Source organism: Zonotrichia albicollis, chromosome 19, assembly GCF_047830755.1.
Source record: "Zonotrichia albicollis isolate bZonAlb1 chromosome 19, bZonAlb1.hap1, whole genome shotgun sequence".
Classification (NCBI taxonomy): domain Eukaryota; kingdom Metazoa; phylum Chordata; class Aves; order Passeriformes; family Passerellidae; genus Zonotrichia; species Zonotrichia albicollis.
In genome coordinates, this window is record NC_133837.1 from 3104662 (window position 1) to 3127231 (window position 22570).

At 42.8% G+C, this 22570-nt stretch overlaps 2 long non-coding RNA genes across 19 annotated transcripts in view; one reads left to right on the forward strand and one right to left on the reverse strand.

Annotated features, from left to right (window-relative positions):
* Positions 1 to 22570, reverse strand: part of LOC113460234 (uncharacterized) — a 29800-nt gene that overhangs the window by 5811 nt on the left and 1419 nt on the right. Inside the window, exons 3-7 of one of the 9 annotated variants that reach the window (XR_012583141.1) lie at positions 12393 to 12505; positions 12014 to 12186; positions 7933 to 8055; positions 5595 to 5669; positions 37 to 5253 (exon numbers count right to left, since the gene is read on the reverse strand). This is a non-coding gene — a long non-coding RNA (uncharacterized LOC113460234). Of the gene's footprint in view, positions 1 to 36; positions 5257 to 5594; positions 5670 to 7932; positions 8056 to 12013; positions 12187 to 12392; positions 12506 to 22570 lie in introns of all 9 variants that reach the window. The other 8 variants (XR_012583146.1, XR_012583144.1, XR_012583140.1 and 5 more) reach the window with 8 other exon arrangements.
* On the forward strand, positions 606 to 22314 carry LOC113460233 (uncharacterized). Of its 10 annotated transcripts, XR_012583151.1 has the most exons (8): positions 606 to 811; positions 1464 to 1534; positions 2088 to 2157; positions 2327 to 2386; positions 3110 to 3191; positions 6884 to 7164; positions 9552 to 12557; positions 16064 to 22314. It is a non-coding gene; the product is annotated as an uncharacterized LOC113460233 (long non-coding RNA). The 10 variants fall into 10 exon arrangements; XR_012583150.1 differs by having other exon boundaries at positions 1464 to 2157; XR_012583153.1 differs by lacking the exons at positions 2088 to 2157; positions 2327 to 2386 and adding an exon at positions 8601 to 8831.

Consider the following 22570-nt stretch of genomic DNA (forward strand, 5'->3'; position numbering starts at 1 on the left):
GTGATAGAGGTGGGAACAAAATCTAGACCATTCTACCTGTCAAGTGCGTAACACCTGGAGCTCATCTGCAGAGGGGTGAGTAATTGGGCCACCTTTGGACATCATTAGTAAGGGACATGTCCATAAACATGTCACTTGTCATCGTGTTCTCTGCTGGTCCCAGATATTTCCTATTATTGAGGCAAATGAGAAATTAATGTGAATTTTCCTTCAGCCTATTAATTCTGCATCCCCTTTGCAGATATTAATTAAAATGCAAAATCTGAACCTGAGTTTGAGCCTCCCCTGTTCTCCACACAGTTCATGCAGAGGGTTCCTGCTCAGGCACATTGGTTACCTATGTGACACTCATCCATCATCAGGATTGCAATTGTGAGGGGTGGAAAATTTTCTTCTCACTACTCAGAAGGAAAAAGGACCTCACGAAGAATTTATAAGCTTCTTCAGCTAAGTTAATTATTCAGGAAAGGGTATTTTTCACTGCAAGGAGCATAGGCAAGCAGATTCTAATCATAACTCAAATGCCAAACGATTTAAGCACCTTTGGTTTTAGTGGCTTATTTGATTAATATTAAGGTGGTGGAGCAGGGGGGGTTAGTGTTTTGGGTCTTTTTTTTTCCTTTAATGCTTTTTCCTGTTGGGCAGAAAGCTGCTCCCTTTTCGTCACAGCCCGGATAATGAACTGCAGCGTACAAAGCCAGTCATACAATACGCAGCAGTGGCAGTGCAGAGCAAGAATCTTTGGGAAGAGTTTCCATAGAAACATTGACGTCCTCCTGGTGAACAGGACACTGAGTTCCTTCAATGAGAGGTATGGGGTTTTAAAGGAGCAGTGAGATGGCAGGAAGCCAAGCCAGCAGAGCTATGACTCTGCATCTCCCAGCAGAATAGAGGGTTGGAGCTGGTGGGAGGGAAAGAAAAAAAAAATTAACCAATTACCCTAGCATTATCAAAATGTCAGATTTGATGGTTGCTGCTTGAACCGTACTGTACAGAGCCTGGTAAATAATTAAACATCTGACTGCAATGTATGTGAGACTTGGCAGCCAAAAATCATACTCAAGGCTGTGAACTTGTGCCTTCTAAAAAATCTCATCAGACTTCATCCCCAGAAGCCTTAAATTCAACACAAATTGGCATGATGCAGGCACAAACCTCCCAGGGACGAACAAGGTTGCACTCAGCGATGCACACCCTCCCCTTCCCTGCTTGTCCTGGAATGAGACAAGTGCTTTGCTGATGTTCCAGCTCTGTGTTTTAAATAGCCCTGTGTCTACCCAGCTAAATAGTGGCAGAGAAGCCCTGTCTGGAAGAAGGCTGTTTCTAGAAGGAAAACAGTCAGAGGAAATGTTTTTGCCAGAAACGTTGGAAATCATACAAAACAAAAAGGCAGCATGTGAAAGAATTCGCTGCTGAGCGCTCCCCAGCGTTTTTGTTCAGGCTCACAAAATGCTTCTTTTCAGATAAGACCAATGAAGGTGACAGTCCCTTCTCAGAAAGAGTGTGACCCACCCCACGGCCCATCTGATGCCAGGTTTGTTGTTCAGAGCCTTCCCCTGGCCATGGGAGTTCTGGCTCTGGAGTGAGCACAACTCAGCCTGAGAAAGTGAGCAGCCATCTGACCCAACAGGGTCGCTCTCAGCCTTCATGGTTTACTCTGGCTCTGACTGAGCTGTATATCTCTAGCACAATTCAGATGACTCTCTGGGGTACCTGAATGTATTTCAGCATCTTACATGTGTCACTCTTCCAAACAGACTCATAAAATGGCTTGGGCTGGGAGGGACCTGAACACTCATTCAGTTCCAACCCCCTGCCATGGGTACGGGCACCTTCCATCAGATCATGTTGCTCCAAGCCCCATCCAAGTTGACCTGGGATACTTCCAGGGATGGGGCAGCCACAGCTTCTCTGGGCAATCCATGCCAGGACATCACAAGCCTCACTGGGAAGAATTTCTTCTTTGTACATAATTTAGCCTGCTCTCTCTGTCAGCTTTAAAAATACCAAATACCCAAACACCTTTTTGGGGTGAGTCACATGAGGTGAGGAGCATTCATTGCATCTCTTCCTCTATTTCTCTCCAGTGCTGATATCTCAGGGGTGACTCGTTGTTTCCCCAGCAAACCCCTGTGGTGTGAAGTTTCCTTTGAGCAGGTGAGCTGTGCTCCACTGGGACAACATGGAGCAAGGAGGGAACTTTGCTCCATGCAGGAGCAGGTGCTGTGGTCTTGAACCAGCCTTGTCCTCTCTGCAAGAGAGCTTCTGTTATTCAAAAGTATCTTGCAGGTTTCTACACGTCTGTTTCTTGTTCATATCCCTCCAGAGTGATTATCAAGAAATACAAGGCATCTACAACCCCATTACAGTTGAATGGGACCCCCAGGTACCCTGCACCTTCTGTACTCTGCTCCAGACAGTCTTCAAAGGCCAAAGACTGCAGTGTGGCTGCTGACTTTAATCCCTGTTCTTTGCAATGCTCAGAGACTGTGGCTATTTATACTGCTCTTATTGCAATGCTGAAAACTCTGCTGAGAGTGAAATTATTTCAGATCTATATGGGTATGATGCCACATGAAGTTCTGGTTTGTAATTTCATAGCAAAGACATCCCATTTATTAAATGGGCTCTAGGTAGGATGTTTGATACAGAATATGGCATTGATCTACTTGCAGAATGTTTGCAAGAAGATAATTTTGGTTCAACCTGTTCAGCAAGATTCACTGTAGACAAAGAAAGACAGAAAAATCAGCAAGTCAGAGAATCTCAAACAAATGTCTTGAGTTCCAGGGACTTATTTAGATTGTTTCACAGGATGATGATATGAATGTCTTTGAAGGGAATAGGATGAGAGGGTAAAACAGAGGTTCCTCTTCCTGAGGAGTACTCAACTTTTTTCCTCGCTTTGTCTCAGTGTTGACTTAACCCTGTTTTGTAGATGGAGAAGACTTAGAAGTAAAGAACCATTTAGAATGAGAGATATTTTGCTTGAGCATTTTGTCCTTATCTACAACTTAGGGGAATTTGAAATCTCATTATTCTTTCTTGATTAACATACCTTTATAAGGTGTTCAGCTAGCATGACAATGAACTTGATTTATATATCCAGGTAACCTGAATCTGCATGCGCCAGGAAAAGATTGAAGGCAAACCAGACCCCACACCCACCATGATAAGACAACTGAGTCAAGGTAGGTCTGGCACAACGCCTGGAGCTGATCCGGAGGGGTAGGGACTGCGCCCAACCTCTGGCTGACAAACCCACAGCGCATGGGACTCACGTGCTGGCATGATTCTACTTGTGCCTACACAAAAAGACTGCTCAGTTCTACTGAATTAGGAAGAAATCCAGGTGGAGTAGGGGGATGCTCTGGTCTGACTGCAGCTGGGCCCTCTGAGCACCTCAGCATGGCATTTTTGGAAGAGCGAGCAATAACTGAAATTATCTACTTGACTGGTATTAAACCAGTTCACTACAGCAGTCCTGAATTTCTCTAAAACAAATCTTATCACAGCACTTCCTTTGCCAGAGGTGCTCCCTCCCCTCCCCTTCCCTCCCCTGATACACAGAGCTCAGTGCTGTGCTGAGGGGTTTTTTTAGGTGAGCCACAGGCACTGCCTCGGCCGAACTGTTCTTACTCCAGATGTACAAACTATCTTTCAAAGACACCTAATGAAGTGGCACTAAGTCTTGTGAAACCTGATGGCCCCTGATAACCCCTTTGGTGCAGTGCTAAACTGGTGGGCAAATTCCTCAATGGAAATGAATTAATTCCCATTAAAGGCAGATTTATGTGCTGCTGGCAGGACCATGCACCATGCCCAAGGGTCTGCAGCAATGCCTCAGTGATTCTGTACTGGCTCATCCTTCGTGGAGAATTCCTACAAATGTCTTTGCATGCTGCTTAAAACTTGTAGACAGGCAGTTCCCTTTTCATATGTTGCAGTCAAGAGCTGCCAAAGATATGTAGATGTTTATTTTCAGGCATTTCTGTTCAGAGGAAGCATCAGTGCCCTGCTCACTGGCTGAATGGGGGAAGTCTCCCTCTGCACCTGAGCCTATTCCCTTTGGGTGGATCTTCAGGAAAACTGCAGGAGGAACCACAGCCAGCAAACTCTTTGCAAATCCTCTACCCAGATGCACTGCTGTTCCTGGGCTACAGCCCATGCCAACAGCAGGGAAATTTTATTTCCTGTGATACATCACTTGAGCTTTCCTTCCAGCAGATCCCACTTCTTTTTCACATCAGCTCCTCTGCTGAATCTAGGACACAGGAGATGCTCAATCCTGCCTTCTGGGCTCTCCTTCATCAGATTTACAACGTTTTTGTGCTCCAGCAGTAATCACAAGCTGCTCGCATTAAATGCCACACTATTGGAAACTCTTTCCAAAGCGCTCCGAGTCTTTGATCATTCCTTGTAATAGCAGAAAAAAAGTGTTTCTTTCAATAATGAAAAATGAATTCCCACTTTATCCTTCAAATGGCAGTGGATTTCTGCGCCTTACATGTTATACAAGCCCATTGCAGCAGCCATTTTGAACAACTAAATTTCCTATAAACTGCTGAAATTTCCAAGGTGAGGATCCTATTGTTACAAAGACAGCCTTGGAGATTGAGAGCATGTGCTGAAGATCAACAAAAAGGAAGAACTGATTTTTTTAAATATGGGAATTTGATACCAAAAATTAAGCATGGCCATAACAATTACAGCCACCTAGTGGGCAATTTTTAAAAAATTTAAATAACATTGATACTCAATTTCAGTAGTAAAATACTTGTAAATTAAAGAGGTGTAGCATACAACCTGGGGAGAAGCTTTCACAGTTTTGTTGTTGTTGTTTTTTTAACTTATTCTTCAGGACTACAGAAAATCTCAAATATTGTCCTTCATGCATTGTAGTCTACAAATATTAGGAAAATTAGATCTCATTTGGTGCTACTGTTTTAATGAGGGACTTGCTGAGAGCATCCAACGAAGTGTGCTATTGCTCACACCGCAGCTGAAGGGACAGGACTGCATTTTTTAACAGAGATTTTCTTTCACCAACTAGTTCATTAAACTTTAAAGTCAGATATATGACAACACAAGCTTTAAGTTAAGAAGTTGGCAACAGATCAACAGTCTTCACAAAGTGATTAAGGATCTCTTCTGCAGACGTTTTGTTCTTTTGGCTCTTGATGTCATCCATCATTTCAGGAGCTTCTCGGGTTTCACAGGGTATTTCATGTTGATAGGATCTCCAGTCAATTTCTACTGAAAAAAACAAATTGGAGAGTAAGCATTTCATCTGAATCTTTGCATATCAAAAGGAAGGAAAAGTACATTCATTCATTTGTCTTTTATATGGATCATAGGGCTGAAACACTGAACTTCAGGTCTGAATTCCAAAAACTCCAAAGCATTTTGATTTAGCCCATAATAAAATCTGCACTGTGATTTCATAACAATACTTTTTAATCCACCTCCAAGAAGGGATCAGATACTCTGTGAGAGAGTTTCTCTGTCAGAATTTTTTGTTTTGGCTTTTATTTTCATCAAGCTTAGTAATCTGTATTCAAGATTTTAAATACATATTTACAGAACAAACAAACCTTTTCAGAATAATTTCCACAGGCTTTTTATCGCATGCCTCAGAGTGGAAGAACAGGCTATAGGATCTCTTAAGTCTGTGAAAAGAAATAACTGGCTGTGAATTTTGGAAATCCTCTCTGGCATGTGTTCAAGCTGGTATTAATGCAAACCACCCCATGCCAATCTCCTGACTCACCCCAAATGGCAGTTCCTGACACTCATCCCATTGCTGGCCTTGCCTAGGAAGAAAACAAAGCAGCTCCTCCCTTCCTTCCTGAAACCTTACATGCTCCAACGGCTCTGGACAGGGGCATCTTCTGTGTTTTCAAGTGTTTAACTGGGGGAATGAGGCTGTGCCAGTGGATCTTGAAAAGTTGTTTGCAGCATTAAAATTGGTCTCAGCTCCCCAGTCCATGGGCACAGAGTGTCCTTCAGCCAGTCCTGGTGGTTTCATGTTCAAAGCATGAAAACCTCTTTGCAGCAAGTATGTCAAATTCTTCTGACTCTGATGCAAATCTCTTTGAAGACAGATATATGTATATTATAGCATCATGTTGCTTCTAAATTTTATATATATTTATAGGACTCGATGGTCTTTTCCAACTCAAGATACTCTATGATTCTATGGTATTTATGTATTTATATATTATTTACGTAGTGTATAAATATCCAAGTAACCACTATCCAGATGCAGGCAACATTTGCAAATGAAAATGCTGTTTAAATACCACAGTCCTGCAGAATGTTGTGTGTTTTTGAGGAAATCTCATCCCACATTTGCTTGTGCCAGTTCCAGGAGGTTTTTTATTCCTTGTCCTTCAGGCAAGATATGAGGAGTGAAGGGCAGAGGCTATGCTGCTCTAACTATGAATTTCTTGACCTCTGACAATTTTAGTTTTTTTAATCACAGCCTTTTCTAAGAACAGACTGTGCAGTACAACTTGCCATATAAAATCCTGGATAGATATGGAGCTGGATTTGTGTTGCAGTTACTGGTATTTCATTAACCTTTATCTTGACAAGTGGAAATAACATGGAGTGATTCAGGGGAAATTTTTCACTTGCAGAGAAAAATGGTGCCAAAAGAAAGCAAGTGGGCTACAAATTAATAAATACAAATCTCAATAGCACGAATCAACTTCCAGCTGGAATTGGCCGCTTGTCTGTGTTTTGGATGCATCAGAGCTGTTGCGATTATGCTCTGTGGGGCATGACAAAGCCACGGCTCAGGAGCCTATGGGTGACCTCAGCCAGCCTCAGGGCCAGGGTGGCCCACCTCCAGCCTCCCTCCTCTGTTTTTCCCTCCCAGATGAAGACCTGGTCCTCAAGGATTGTCTGTCCCACCATGGGCTGTGGCCTCTCCATGCTGTGTTGTTTCTTCATCCTTGTGTCTCCACTGGGCTCAGCTGCTAAAAGGCTTTTGCTCTGCAAAAAGGCTGCTTATACTCATGGTCCTCTTGATGTGGATATGCAACCACCAACTCTCCAAAACCCCAGGGAGAACCTTTTTTAGGAGGACCTGAACAAAATACAGCCCTCCTACAACTGCAGCCTCAATGGTGGCCAGCAGACTACCCTGGACGAGAGTTGGTGAGTAATAAAGATAACTGATGTTTTTCCTAGTGAAAATCAGCCTGACTCACCTCTATTTTGTTTCTTTTATTGTTATTTGTATTGCTGTGATGGCAGACAGCAGATCTCAGTTATTGAGTCCAGGCTTTTATCACCATACAACAGGACAATGCCTGCTGAAACGTTTCCAGACTAAATCAGTAGGAGGCAAAAAAGAAAAGGCTAAGTCACTTGCTCACTGCTGCCCTATAATTCAGGGCTGCCCTACTCCTCATTAAGCACCTTCACTCACCCATGGTGGCATTTTTTTCTGCTAGTTTTGCCTCGCTCTAAGCCGAGGTTTATAGATAGTCAATACCATTTGTTTTCCAAATAAAAGATCCACTTGGCACGTATATTTCGAGACCTGTCGTGCTGCAGGGGGAGCACTTGCTACCGGCAGGGGCTGCTCAGACCCGTAGCTCTGTACTGAGATACTGATCTGAGGCATCTGAAGAACAAAGCATGCAGTGGCAACCCAGTGCCACTCGCTCTGGCTGTGCCATCCTCCAGTGAGCAGCACAGTCCTGTACAATCAGTTCCTCTGTTAGATGAAGTCAGGATCTATTCCTGAGCAGGGATGCCATGGAAAATGTCTCTCCGGAGCTGTTATCTTCCAGGGACAATGTCTCTCTCAAGCCAATGTCTAGCACAGGATAAGCTTCCTACTGTTCGAAATACACATCAGCCTCTCAAGGCCTTTGCAACACTAAGGGTGCTGCGGATGCTGGAAGCAGTTGTACCCACCTCTGCACTCACCAAACAGAAGAGATCTCATAGAGTTCAACAAAATATCAGGGCCTGGATCCATGCATCAACTGAAGCAGAATAATTCCCAGATCCAGAGAGAAAAGCACAAACAAAGAGAACCTAGAAGTCAAAGAGACAAAAGCTGTCTGGGAGACCAATGCAGAAAAGCTCTGCCCAAGGTTGGAGGTTTAATGAGAGCTGAGTAGGATGGGACTTGGCATAGATAGACGCTGTTAGGAACAGTAGTGAAGAACAGAATATGCAGATAGTGAGAGGGGAGAACAGCTGAAAGAGGAGGTTGGGAGAAAAGCAGGTAAAGGGGTGTAAATTTTGGCTTGTGTGTACCAGGACAACCGCTACAACCCTGCAAGAAGTGGTCTAGCATGGCAAAAACCAGACAGTTCCAGAGGATCCCTGCAGGAAGCAAAGCTGCTCAGCTGCTCTAGGGGGACAGAAGTGGTGCTGACACTGAGAACGGGCACTCCTGCTCTCCTGCTGCTCCAAAGCTTTTATCCTGGCCCAAGAGCTGGAGGCAGTTCCTCTGGCTTTCTTTTGGGGGGTTTGGTGGGAGTTTTGTTTGTTTGTTTGCTTGTTTTGATTTTTCTTTTTATTATTGTTGTTGTTTTGAGGAGGTTTTGGTGGTTTTTATTGTCTTTTTTTTAAAGGCAGATTCCAGATGGGTTCTGCAGTGGCAGCTCTAATGCCTGCCCCAAGTTGTCTGGGCTCTCCAAGCGCCCCAGTGCTTGCTGAGAATGACCCTAGAACTGAACTAAGCCTGTGCCAAGTGCCACCTCTGTGACAGTGGCTTGGACTCACCATGACAGCAGTGTTGGTGAATCTCTGCTGGTCTGACCCACCACGGTCAGGGTATCCCAGGCTAGCATGTGGGCAAAGGGGTGAGCGTTTGTTTGAACTGATCTCAGCTCACATCTTGGCTTGGGAAGACATGCCTGGCATTCTGGTCAGCGATGACTAATTCTTGAAGTAAATAATCAGCCATTCTGGAGGGCTGTGCCTATATATTAGGAGAATTATTACTTTCTTCCAGCCTCAGCTGTGTAAAAATGCATTGCTTCTCTTTATGAGAAATTCTTATCTCCATCTGTCAGTCATCTTGTCTCAGTGGGGAAGAAATCCCCAAGCCCTGTCATATCAGAAAATGAGAAAATTATCAATATCTAGTGTGTATATGAAAAATAGGAGCTCTTTCTCCATTTGGGAGAATGAATCTTGATTGTAATGTCTTATAAATGTTAGTGGCTTCTCAGACTTTCAAAAATGTTAATAATTCTGAGGTACCAAGATACTTTGCCTTGGAGTTCTCCATATTAAAAACATTGTCTTGCCCTCTGCAGCCATCTCCAAGTCTCTCAGAGATGAGTGGTCCTATACATTGCTTTATGCGTTCAGGAAGCAGAGGCAGGATTAGTACATTCATGCAAACACAACAGGCTCTGATGATTGCCTATGTATCAAGAGTCTGTATCCAGATCTGGTGCCTAAGATCAGCTTAATAAATACGATCAACTTCTGCCAAGCATAGGAATAGAAAAAATACGTCAATAGCTGTAGTTTTGAATAGGAATACTTGAGTAAAGGAAATCTCTCTTCTTCAGATTTCCAATGGCCTCATTATGCTGCCTTGGGGAGAGAGAAGGGAGCACAGAGGAGACAGCCCGAAGTGCTACAGCTGGGCTATGAGGGGATCCCATTTGTCCCCACCCCTCTGCATCACAGAGGTGTCTGAGCCGGTCTGGGGTCCTTCTTCCCCTGAAGAGCAGCCACTGACAACATCTGCTGCCCCTCCAGGGGGGAAGGTGGGTGTTCAGGTGAGTGGGCTCAGCCTCCCATCCTCCTCTCCTAGAGCCACACATGCATCCCTGTGCTGCCCAGGGTCTTGTGCTGTTGTTGCTGCCTTCAAAAGAGTTTATTTTGGCATTAGCTCCCCATGGGAAACCTGTGAACAGCTCCTTCTCCCTCAGGCTGTCTCAGACTCCAGCAGAGCCCCAGCTCCTGTGGCTGCACGCAGGTCTGTCCCACTGCTTTGGGCTGTCACTCACCAACATGTTCCTTCACATGCTCCAGGGCAGCCTGAAGCAGCCAAGGCTGCCACATGCCACCATAACCCCAGGCATGCAGAAGAGTAGTTTAATTCAGATCCAGGCTTTATTAAGGCTACCTGGAACCACAGGTTTGAGTCCTGGCTCTATTGAAGCTGGCTGAGGGCTCAAGTGGAAGAACGTGGCAGAACTCGCTACTTCTCCATGCACTCCTGTGATAGGACTCACAATTATATCTGAATCTGTTCTACTATTTTCCTTTTCAAATATCTGTCCCTTTTGCTTTTATGAGTCATCAACTGTTTTATTTCCCTAGCAGATTAGATCGTTCCTCTCACCGTGGCTTTGGGCTTTTGCAGCTGAATGGAACCCAGGAGACCTGAACATGGAGCATCAGGATTGAAGACACAGTAGAACACAAAAAGGGCAGCTGGTGCTCAGCAGACACCACAAGTCACTTAAAATGTCTTTTGTTTTTTAGCTATTGTTTGGTTAAATGTGGTACCTGCAGCTTGAACAATAGGCAGAGGGAGGGTATTGCACTGTCACGGAGTGCAAGGTGAGGTTTCAGTATGGGAAGCCAGAGGTAGCACATTGGCCCAGCAAGTCCTTCCAAGCAGTCCATTAGCTGAGCTCCCAAGGAGCCACACAAATGTTTATTGCATTTATTTGAGTCCACACTGGGGAAGTTTCTTTAAACGACTTGGTGCGGGGAAAAATGGATGTTGGCAGGGCTTTAGGTTCCAGCCAGAAGTAGATGAAGCCGTGGGAGTGTTGCTCCCAGAGAGAGGTCCAGGCCACCCACACTGGGCTCTTCTTCCTCCCGCATCAAGGTGTGCTGAGCCCTGAGGAGAGGTTTCCAATCCTTCTTTGAGTCAGGTAGGTTATTTCTGGGATGCTCAAACTGGATGCAAGTGTCCCACTGCCCAGCTCACAGATCAATGTCCCCATAATCTGGGGACCCCTGTTCCACCCCATCTGGGCATTGTGTTGTGCTCCTTCTGCTCTTCAGAGAGCAGAGGACAAGAAACAGGATGCTTTCAGACACTTTAGCAACTGCTTTCTCAAAGCTTGTGTTGCTGCTCCAAAGAGAGTTACTCTTTGCATGCACCAGTCCAGAACTTTTTGGATGCACCAAGTGAATGAAATGTAATTTCCTTCTTTTTTTCCCCATTAAATTCCTCTGTTCTGAAGCTGAATTGAGTTTTCGGATCTAATTGTCCTTCCCTTTCCAAACAAATAGAATGCTTTGAAAAATTGCCTGTACTTTTATACACCCAACATCTGGTTTTGGTAAAAATTCTGAAACTTTTTTAATACTACTTGCAGTCTAGTGGGAAGGGAGGGTGATATTTAGTAGATAATTTTTGCCCTCATTTTTAAAGGAAAAACCCCTATCTATTAATTCTGCTGCTGGAAATTGAGAAAGCAGTTGGGCTGAACTTCTAAGTGAACAAACACTTACGGATCTATTTACACCTGCCCTGAAGCAGACTGTCATAGGTGGAAATGCTGTAATTATTCCCTCTCCCTGGTTTCCACTGTCCTACAAAGATCTCTTGGAGCAGCTTCTTAACAAGTTACTGCTGCACATGGTGAAATTAGAATCAAGTCCTTATTAACAACCAAACCAAACTGACAAAAAATTACTAAAATTGGCAATAGCAAAAGTGAGGGGAGTTGCTTTGAGTCAGTTTTTGCTTCTTAGTCCCATCTATTTAAGAAGGCTGAGAATTACAAATGACAAACGTGGCTGGCAGTTGAGCAGGGACAGGGACCTGAGAGGGAGTGATAGGGAGATGCAACAGCAGTTTTTCTTCTGTTCCTTTTTCCATAACTGCATGTTTCCAAATTTATTCCTCTCCCTAAAGAGTCCCTCTCCTTTGTTATCTTCCTACTCTTCTCCCACCTCCTTCTCCCTTGGTTTATTTCTCAGAACAGATGATCTCCTCTGCTCACCAGCCAGGTTAACTCTAGTTTCAGTATCAAAGATCATTTAGGCTGAAAATAGCTTTTACTGGGCCCATGTTAAAACCCAGAAGTGTCTGGTCACCAGATATTCAGCTGCCCCTCAGTCGGGGTTATCCATGTCAGGTACTCCCAGTTCCATGGTCTCAAGCCATTGCAGTTCGTCACAACTCAGGAGGGTTGTGAACTCAGTTACAGCTGATTATGCATCACATGAGAGGAGCTGAAGAAGCAGGAGAAAAATATCATTAATACAGACAGCCTGTCCTTTAGGGATATCTTTGTTTTTATGGCAAGTTTTTTGGGTTTTTTGAAGTGACATTAAATTGTTACCGCTTTATGTTCATTAGGAAATGGCCAGTGGTGATATTTACTGTTGCCTTCTGGGGTACAGAGTCCAAATGACTCAGTTATGAAAATAAGCCTTACACTGTTCAGAAGTATGAAATGTGGCTCTTCAGTTCCAAGCATGAAGTAATGATGATTCTGGAGCAAGAGGATGGATGTGCTACAAATTCCAGTGCTGTCAACTTTTGCCTCCCCTGCGGAACAAGGGAAGAGAATCCTGAGCTGGAACTGCCTGGATGGAGTCAGGTGCGCACTGTGTCTTAGTGATGCACTACATGTCCAAGAGCATCTTTACTGTGGAAAGATATTTTAACAAATCATCTTTACTGTTGCACTTCCCAGCTAGATGGTGACAGTGGGGGGGTGACAGTCCCCCTCTCTTGGGCTCTGCAGAATCCCAGCTACCAGTGGAGGCACAGGGCAGAACAAAAGGGGCCACAACACGGGCCTGGAGGGCACTGGATTTCTTTATTTGATGGTAAACTCCCTGAGTCCCGGGGCCCCAGACAACGGACTGGGGGCAAACAACAGCCTATAAAGGGGAGCAGGTCTCAAGGGAGGGTACAATGTTCAGCTAATCAGGAGAACTGGGGGTGGAACACAAGGCAGGGAACACAAGGGAGGAAAACTGCTTGGGATAGGAGTGGTTAACAACTGGATGTGGGGCGGAAGGGGTTTGAAACTTGGCAGGGAAATAGTTAAGTAACAACAGATAAGACACCCGACTTCAATTGAATAACAAAGGCAGGTCTGTGTCCCTCTAAAACAGGGGGAGGAAAAAACCCCAAAAGGACTACCAAAGCACAACTCAAACAATAAACCTGCAAAATAAAAACATACTGTAACATTTACTTTGTGCAATCTGCTCTGGGTAAGCCAACCTCAACCATTCCATGATCCTGTGATGATATTAGGAAAAATTTCTTCGCCTAAAGGGCTGCCAAGAATTGGAACAGGCTGCCCAGGGCAGTGGTGGAGTCACCACTCCTAGAGGTATCTAAAAGACTTGCAGGTGTGGCACTTGGGGACATGGTTTAGTGGAGGCCTTGGCAGTGCTGGGTTACAGCTCGACTTGATCTTACAGATCTTTTCCATTCTAAAGGATCCTGGGATAAGATTCTGCATCCATGGCAGACTGGTGGGGGAGGGAACAGACAACCATCAGTGGGGAGGCTTACAATGAGTCCCTCAGATGAGAGTCATAGTAGAGATTTCAAAATCTTCACTTCGTTAAAGGAGCAAATAGCCTTTCTTGAGAGCAGGAGATGCAAAGCAGGTACGAATTCAGTGCCATTGTATAGCAATATCCTTTGGAAGATTTGCCAGATGGCTCGCAGCAAGATTTTAGACTGACTTTTTTCCCAGCCAGCCATATCATCATCCATCAGACAGTCACTTTCGACTGACATTGCAGAGCATGGCTGTCTCCTTTCTGCCTTGCTTCTGTTTATTTCTAGCAGACTTATTTATATCTGGAACTGATATAAGTGGCACGATTTCTTTGTTTCATTAAAAGATTCCTTGATCTAAACTTTAAAGGATTTGTTTTTAGAGAGATCAAAGTCAACACAATGTCTGGCACCCCTAAGGTTTTCTTACATCCCAGTCTTCAAGTAAACCTGGAAAAGACATTTTGTGGCAGAGTAGTACACTATGGTGACCAGGTTAAAGTGGAGCTAGCCATGCATTCTTGGGTACTAACACATGCCTATCATCCAGGCTTCTTAATTATTATTTTCCAATAGGTAAAACAATGTTGACAGAGCTTGCATTATCAGATGCAAGTCAAGGTAAAACCCAGTGCCAACAGCAAGCATGGAAAATTACATCCCATTGCCCAGCAACTCACAGTCAAGCAAGTAAAATATGATTTTCACAGCTGAGCAGAGGCATTGTCAGGGCGCTAACCTAGGAGCCACACACACTCCTAAAATCCATCTGTCATGACCTGTTCCTTACTCCTGGGAAAAATTCATGTAGATGACTCCCTAAAAGAGGCTATTAATTCTGAGTAGCTTATTTATTAATTCTCAGATGTGAATCTTTACATCCCCTGATTTCTGAACACACAGTGGCATGCTGTGACTAGGACAGAGCTGTCTCATTCCTTCCTGTTGCTGTGGAAGGCATTTTTTCCCAGCCTAGTTCAATTATTCCAGGAATCAGCAGGTCTCAGCACACACCCAAGCCTCTCTGCCTGTTACCTGCCAGTGCCATGGAAAGGATGGGGTGTTTGCCGGCACTTTGAAGGAGCAAAGCTGAACAGAATGCTGAGTGTTATTGTGGAGGGTTGGAATACATCCTGGATATGAATCATCTTGCTCTTTCTGACCTACTGTCCTAATTGAAACTCATTTATTCCTCAGATGCTCATCGCTGCCTGGGTCGTACCTTTTCATAATGAAGCAGCAGCCTAGAGCTGCAGGTGTTTGCCCCACTCCTTCATTACGTGACAAATTAGAGGAGATTTAGTAAACAGACATGCTGAATCATGGATCCTCATCCTCCCCAAACATGACCCCAAATTGCTGTCCTTTTGTTTCATTGTTTTCTGTGGCAGGGTCATGCCAGGACATGTCTTTCCATTGGCTATATGAATTTTACTGCTGTGTATATTCCAGTAAAATCAAAGGACTTAGAAAAGGGATTCTGTAGAAGCTTTTTTTGTCAAGGCCTTCACACTCATTAGCTATAGTTTAGAGCACAAGCTGCCAGGCAGGACCAGCAGAGTTGCTCCTGTTTGACAGTGCAGGTGTTGATGCTTCTTCAGGAACCTCCATCACTTTGTAAATCAGAGATGATAGACGTCCCAGACTCATTTTTCCAACACATTTAGGAAGCATGCTCTTCCCTGATCATCTCATATCTCTATTTATTAAAGGGAGGACTGATTGCCTGCTCCAAGCCTATGGGTAGTAACAGTCTGCCCAGCCTCATCCCTTTGAAGAATTTCCATTCAAGGGCTTATCTTTGCTGCAGAATGAGTTGGGACTTCTGGCCAAGAGTGCTCTGCTCCCTGCTCTGCCCGCAGTCCTCCTGGCAGGGTAGCAATAAATGGCAGCTGAGTAACCCACCAGTTGTTATAGATGAGGAGGTTAAATGTTGGAGTGACTGCAGACATTGAATCCATCGCTGTCCTCGGCAAATCCCCTGGTGCCTCCCTTGAGTCTTCCCAGTGATGTTCTTCCCTGTCATCTAGGCACTTCCCTGATTCAGCCAAACTGGGGTCATTAACAATTAATTACGCCCATTTGGACGTCACTTGGGCAGGCTGCTGTCAAACATTCAGAAAGAACAATCTGGACAGGAATACTGGCCTTTCAAAACACACTTCTGGCAATAGAAGTGAGAGCTGTCAAATACAGCCTGGGCTGAGAGTAACAACCAACACTAACCTTTCTGGGGAAGCCATGATGCTTTTATGTATTTCACCCCTATCTTTGAAGGGTTCTGACAACAGTTTTTAAAATCTTAGAATGTGTTGCTTTCTTCACTTTTAGAGATTCCTTTTTTTTATTCCATTACATCTTCTAAATGTGTCTTTATTTTGCAAAGGTACAGCCTTTGTGCTGATCAGCAAGAAGAGACTAGACCCTTGACTCTGGCTGGATTCCGACCCAGCTTTAGATCAGCTCTGAATTTTAGATTTATTCCTCCTTACCAATTTAAGATGGTTTTTTTACAATTAGTTTTATTCTTAAGGGATTGTCTCTGAAAATGCATTTCAAGTGATTTTTTTTTTTATTCTACAGAAGGAAACTCTTGGAGAAAATATCATCCAACTCAGAAGAGAACTTTCAGGGAGCAGATCTCCTGGTGAAGGAACAATTACATTACTATCTCTCTGGAGCTGGAGATAAATGGGTTCTATCCTCTTTGAGGCAAAGCATTTATCAGACAACAAAAGTTACAATTACTGGCAAGGAACAAGGTTGGACTGTGCAGCAACAAGTGCTTCTGGAGAATCTAAGCCCAATGCATGTGCTGAAGTTACTCTTTATTTTCTGATATGAAACCAGTCCCACATATAAAGGAAACAAATTCCAGCCTCTTCCTTACTTGGTTTTCAACAGCTGCTCAGTTGCTCAATAGTTCAGCCAGCCAGAAAGGAGATGTTCATAGATAATTGGAAACAAAATCAATTTCTGCCACTTCCATGACTGGTTTCAATCCCAGATCACCCAGCTCAGGGCTGGGATCTTTTGCAAATCCTCAGAGGTGGGATTGCTGGTTAATAATTGCTGTAATTCATTTAGGTCATAGCCCTTCTTCTTCTCTTTCTTTTCACTGCCTGAGGGAGAGCTGAAACAGGGATCACCCAAGGCACAAGTGCTGGTTTAACTTACTGCCACAGTCAGCTAAATCTGAGCTCTCTGCTCAACATGCGTGGCTCAGTTCACCTCGGGTCTCTGGCATTGATTCTTACAATTGCCCTTCTTATACTTAAATTTCAAAACCTGAGAATTCTTCTATATATAAGCATAATCACACTGTTATACCTCCAAATGAATATGAGACTATTTTCAGGATTTTAAAAAAATCCATTAAAAATACTTGGGTCTGTATTTTCTTGCTCATGTAAGCAGGTACTTTTAATAAAAGTCTGTTCTGAGAAGTGTCATGTGTATATGCAGCCTTGGATTAGACTGAAATGAAATTGTGAGAATTTATGGAAAAGCTTTTAGTGAGAAAACATCCTCAGCTATATAGCCTTAGAAACTAGAGAGTTGGAGTTGGAGTTCAGAGAGTGGCTATGAATATGGAGAGCCAGGAGTTGGAATAATCTCAAGGGAGGCAACTGCACCAGCCAGGATGAAAGATGAGTTTCAGCAGAAAATTGATCAAGATAACGAAGCAGGGGGAAGATGTCTTGTGACAGCAGCTGGATTTGTAGCATCTAGCCTCAAATAGGAGCATGAAACATAAGTTTGCTTGGAGGAGGAAAAAATCAATCAGGGAATTTCACATAGGATTGTGAGACTATAGAACACTCCAAGGCACCCTGGAACACTGCACCATTTACCCTAATCGGGGGGTGAGTCAGCACTCAATTATACTCAGGCAATTTTATATTCAGTTTTTTATGCGTTGGCGACAAAGCAATTTAGATAATACGGTCACACAGCAGAATCACTTTCTTTACAAATCTGAGTTCCATTAGCTACAATAAAAAGTATGTCACTCCAAGTGCTCATTTCCCAGCATAGAAGATAAACATCATGGGGGATCAAGAAGAAATCTCTTCTTCCCATTGCCAAACTCAATGTAATTGTGTGACATGGCTGTTTTATCCCTGCTTCTGAAGATCTTAGTTACAGCTACTCTTGAGACTGCACAGATTCACTGCTGTGTGCAGGAGCTGTCTGAAGTCTTTGCATTAATAATAGCACATGAGATAATGGCTCCTATTGGGCTGTGTATTCTAGAGAAAACATTCTGTTCTAATGAAGTGGGTCATATATATGTAGGTACACGGAGGTAGCTCAGTCTATCCATCACAGGGTAAAGAGCTGTGACCTGTGAAACAGAAGAACCTCTGTGAAATTGTGTTATTGGCAAGTCCCATGAGCACTGTCCTGGGGGATTTCAAGGTGTGGCTTTATGCAGCCTTTTGACATCAGTTCAGGAAAGACATTATGCTAACATGACCTTTTGCTTAATCTTTTAAGGCACTTATATTAAATTGGGAATTACACCTTTAGGAATCAGAAGTTGGAGAGGAAATGAATGATTTACTATTTGAACCGAACGATCATTTCAGTGCCGGTGACAGACTGAGTCGCCCATGTTCTTTACATGAACAGGATACACAAACTGTGTAAAATCTGCTATGTATGTCTCAGGAGCAAACACATAGCTTGAATCTTCATTCCCTTCCATTATTCCTGTCTGTGACTTAATGGGCTTTAACAGGAGCTGAGTAAGGACCAGATCTGTAGCACAGCAAGCTCAAAGAGAAATTTCCATTGACTTTTTTTCCCCCGTGGATAATACCCTTAAAGATTCAGGGTCAAACCTTCAACTGTCACATCCTGATATCTTTCCACTCAACTAGCTCTTCATGTCTGCACAAGTACTGGGTTCCTGTTCAGCTGAAAAGAAACAACCTTGTTGGTTTTTGTTTGTTTTTTTTATAAAATACAGATAGTTTTCATGGTCTTCTCATGGGGATTATTTTCAGACTGTATTTATCAAGACAGATACTTAAACTTATTGACTTTGAAGTCACCATCACTCACACTGTCATAGCATGACAGCACAGCGGGTTAACTCAGCACTTCTGAAACCAGACTACCTCCAGACCCAGTATCAACACTTCTAACTAGTGCCTTTCCTAAAGGTGATATTCTGCCTGTCACCTGGTAGTCACTAATTAAATTCTCCAAGTCCTGGGCTCAGAATAAAACACTGTAACTGATAGAAACAGCATGAAGAAAGGCATAAGAAACCCAGTCAACAGCCACATGCTCCAGAGAAAAAGGATTGCCCAAAAGCTTAAAATATGGATGGCTTCTTACTGAGCTGCACTGTTCTTGGTTGGTTTAAATTCTTCTGCAAGAAACAAGGGAGATCTTCTGGGGATGTTAAAATTATATTTTGTTCTGAATTTTATTGCATAAACCTGAAGTACCTTCCAATCTTGATAATAAATTGACAGTGCATGGAAACATCCTTCCTCCCCTTCTCATTCAAGGTGCATCTAGATCACTTTGTTGAAAAACTAAACAACAGTGAAGGCCTCACTGATCTTTCCGAAGTAAACAAAAAGCATTGCTGGGAGACCCAATGGTGCAGATTTGCTTTAGAGGACATTGTGATTAGTCAGAAAACATGGTATTGGCTGGATCTTTGCATAAATAAAGTTGAGTTTCCATTTCTTTCAAAAAGAGACCCCTGGTAGTTGTCAGATGATATGTTTTTTACCCAAGCTGATGATACTCAAAACATCACCGTCTTGGTAAACAGTCACCCCTCTATTGCTCCTTCTTTCAGTTTAAATGGACTGAATGAAAGCTATTTCTTTGCACTGACATTTTTTCCCATTTACTATATATTTTTTTCACATTTAGTATCTCTCTTGAATAAGACTGAATGGCTTTCCTGGAATTCATTTTTCAGGAAAACAAATATTTACTTGCCTTCCTGGAAAATGCTAAGTACACAAAATTCTTAAGCAAATTCCTAGTGAGACATTTTCAAGCTACTTTCATCTATTCAAAGACTGAAAGGGCAAAAGACCGGCCCTTCATCTTCAGTGTTTATTTTTGATCCCCATGAAAGTATTGACAGTTTAAAAAGCAGCTTTCTGTCTCTTTAAAACTGTTTATGAATCATTGTTTGGAATGAGCATAGTAAAGAATTTGAAGCTGATTAACTTAGAAGTTCCATGGCTATCAGCTAGGACAGTCCTCATCTCATAATTTTATCTATTAACAGATACTGCACAACTAACTGATATTAAACTGGCAGGTTTCCAGCACAAAGGTGAACTCAAGTAAAAAATTATACTGAATTTTAATAAAACTTTCTTCAAAGGTCAACCTCTCTAATGTATGAAATCACTCCTCCTTCCTCCTTCTTCAGCCCATTTATTCACAGCTATAGGAAATTCTGATGCTCATAAAATAGTTCCCATTCCGTCTCCCTCTTATTATAGTTTCTCTCTACTTGTGACCATTACCTTTCACAGCAGTTTTAGATTATTTACTCCTCATTTCACTCTTTTTTACTGGCCTTCTCAGAATCTGTACTCCGTTCTGAAAATGTCGCCTATCAGGCTCCTCTTCAAGAACAGATCCTACCTTATACCATCTTCAGGCAAAACAAACAACCCACATTTCCACTTCAAGTTTCATCCTTGAAGCTGGATGAAACTTCAGGGAGAAAAAAGCCTTGGTGCAAAATCTTTATTTCTCCTGGTTTTATTTCTCCCTCTTACCCAACAGCTGCTTTCTTTCTGTGTCTTGCTCAGGACTCTGTCAACTTATTCTAGGTGAGCTATAATATCAGTAGCATTCCACTTAGGAGAGGGGGATGTCCTTGTGAGCTCTGAGCTCTAATCTCCTGCAGATCAGTTCCTTCTATTGATGTTGGCCCAGAAAAAATGATATATTCACAGGATTAGAGACAAGCTTGGGGCTCTCCTAGAAGATGACCTGGCTGTTTTGCCTGAATTCTGCTCCTGCTTATTTTTTACTCCATTGAAACAACGGCACTTAAAAGGTGATTTTGTGGTTTCTCACCTCAAAAAACCTTTGTGGTCAGAGAGCTTTTGGTACTGGCCAACATCTGATATCTCCAGACCCCCTTTCTAATCAGCATTTATGGAAAAATCGCTGCTGGTAAAGTGAAATGTAAGAGAATCTACATCCCATTTCAAAGTCAGTGTTAAGATATCTGCTGGAGAGCAGCCAGGCCTGGTTGCTCACACTGATAGATGGTGGGGAAAAGGAACACATGTTAAAATCAGCAAATGGATAAAATTGGGCTTGAGAGGGATGAATACAATGGGGAAAGTTTTCCAATTTTTCAAGATCAAAGCCCAGGCTCCCATGCTAAAAGGAGAATTTTGATCCCAAATAGGAAAATGTTAAAAAAGAGACTCCACTCTATTTGGGAATGTATAATACAAAGCTTCATGTCCACCATCAGGACAAATTTTATATATTCTGTACAGCAACATTCATTTATCAGAGAAGAGGATTCTATGAAAAGGATGGATGGTGGGAATTCTGAGCCTGTCTTCCTGCATCTTTCAAATTCTTGTCCTTAATGACATAATTAGCAAAAATTTTCTTGGTTATATATAATTGCTTTAAACAACTTTTAAGATTTACAAACTGTATTTTGGATTTGGAGGTGTTGTTCAATAAAAAATACTAATTCCGATTTTTAAAGAGAGACAGTTATTATTTCAGGAATCAAATTTAGATTTTTTAGTAGAAAAGAAGGGCTCTTTGTCAAGTCTGTGCAGTGCAAGGTTTTACAGCAATGTAGTTGTTTTACAATGCAGAGATCTTAGATTTGGAGATTATTCTGCAGAGACCCAGACTGTGGAAATTGTAGTTCAGTTGTTGATGGCCAGCATGGCAGGATCTGGCTATGAACAGAGCATTAGATCAAACCCTTCTTATTTAATTCAGATTAAGAAAGTCTTCTTACTTCTAATCTCACTCCTGCCTCCTGCCTTGCTCTGAAATACTTGTGTAGATTTGCTCTGCTGTGGAGAAGACTTGTCAATGTCTGTCAGGAGATATGAGAATATATAGTTTTTCTTTTCTTTTAACATTAATCTTCCAGCTGAATAGATCTGGTAACATGAGTAAAATTTTGCTGCTGGAGTTATTTTGTATTGATTGCATTTTTAAAGATTTTTCTAGCAGGGAGGCAGATATTTTGTTATTGCCATTAATCAAAAGGGCTGAAAAACACTGCAGGCCCCACTCTGACCCTTATGGATCAAAAAGCCTGTAGAGGTTTTAAGAATAAAAATGATCCTGCATTAAACTCTGGCTTTAGGTGTTAATAATTTAACACTACTACAGTTTGGCCACCTACCTCTGACATGCCATATGTAGACCACACTGTGATCACTGCAGTTTAAAAGCTATTTTTTCAGACAAAAAGGATAAACTGAAACTTTCAGTGGAACAGTAGAAAGTGGGGTTGGTCCTCAAAGAGGTTATTCCTGGGCCAATGACCCATCATCAACATTTAGAATCATAGAATGGTTTGGGGTGGGAGGCACCTAAAAATTGGTCTAGTTGCATTTAAGAGCAGATTTTTCTACAGCATGGACTGCATGAGAAGCTTCCTTTACATAAGCCCCAAAAAAGCACATCCCAATTTTTACAGATTTAAAGGATCCCATGGCTGCATTGATTACCAACATCTTAGCTCTGTACATTCAATTCAGTTCTAATGCTCCTCATGTAGCACTAAAGCCATTTAAAAGAAAGTCTCTGCTTTTAAATCTGGCTTTTTTTAGCAGCTCAGCAGCAGTTACCAGGCTTGTAAAGCTCCTTGTGAAATCTCACCTGAAAACACTGATCTGCAGCACTGTGCAGTTTTTCCCACTTCAAAGGGAAATGTGCTGCTGCCACCCCAGAACTGAGCCCAGCGCGAGCTGAACCGGTCGCTGGTGGCTGATGTCACCTGTCAGTGTGCGTTTGTTGTTCCATGGAGACTCCCGAGCTCTAATGCCAAAACCAAACCAAACCAAAACAACCCCCTCTATTTGTCTTTTCACCTTCTCTGTT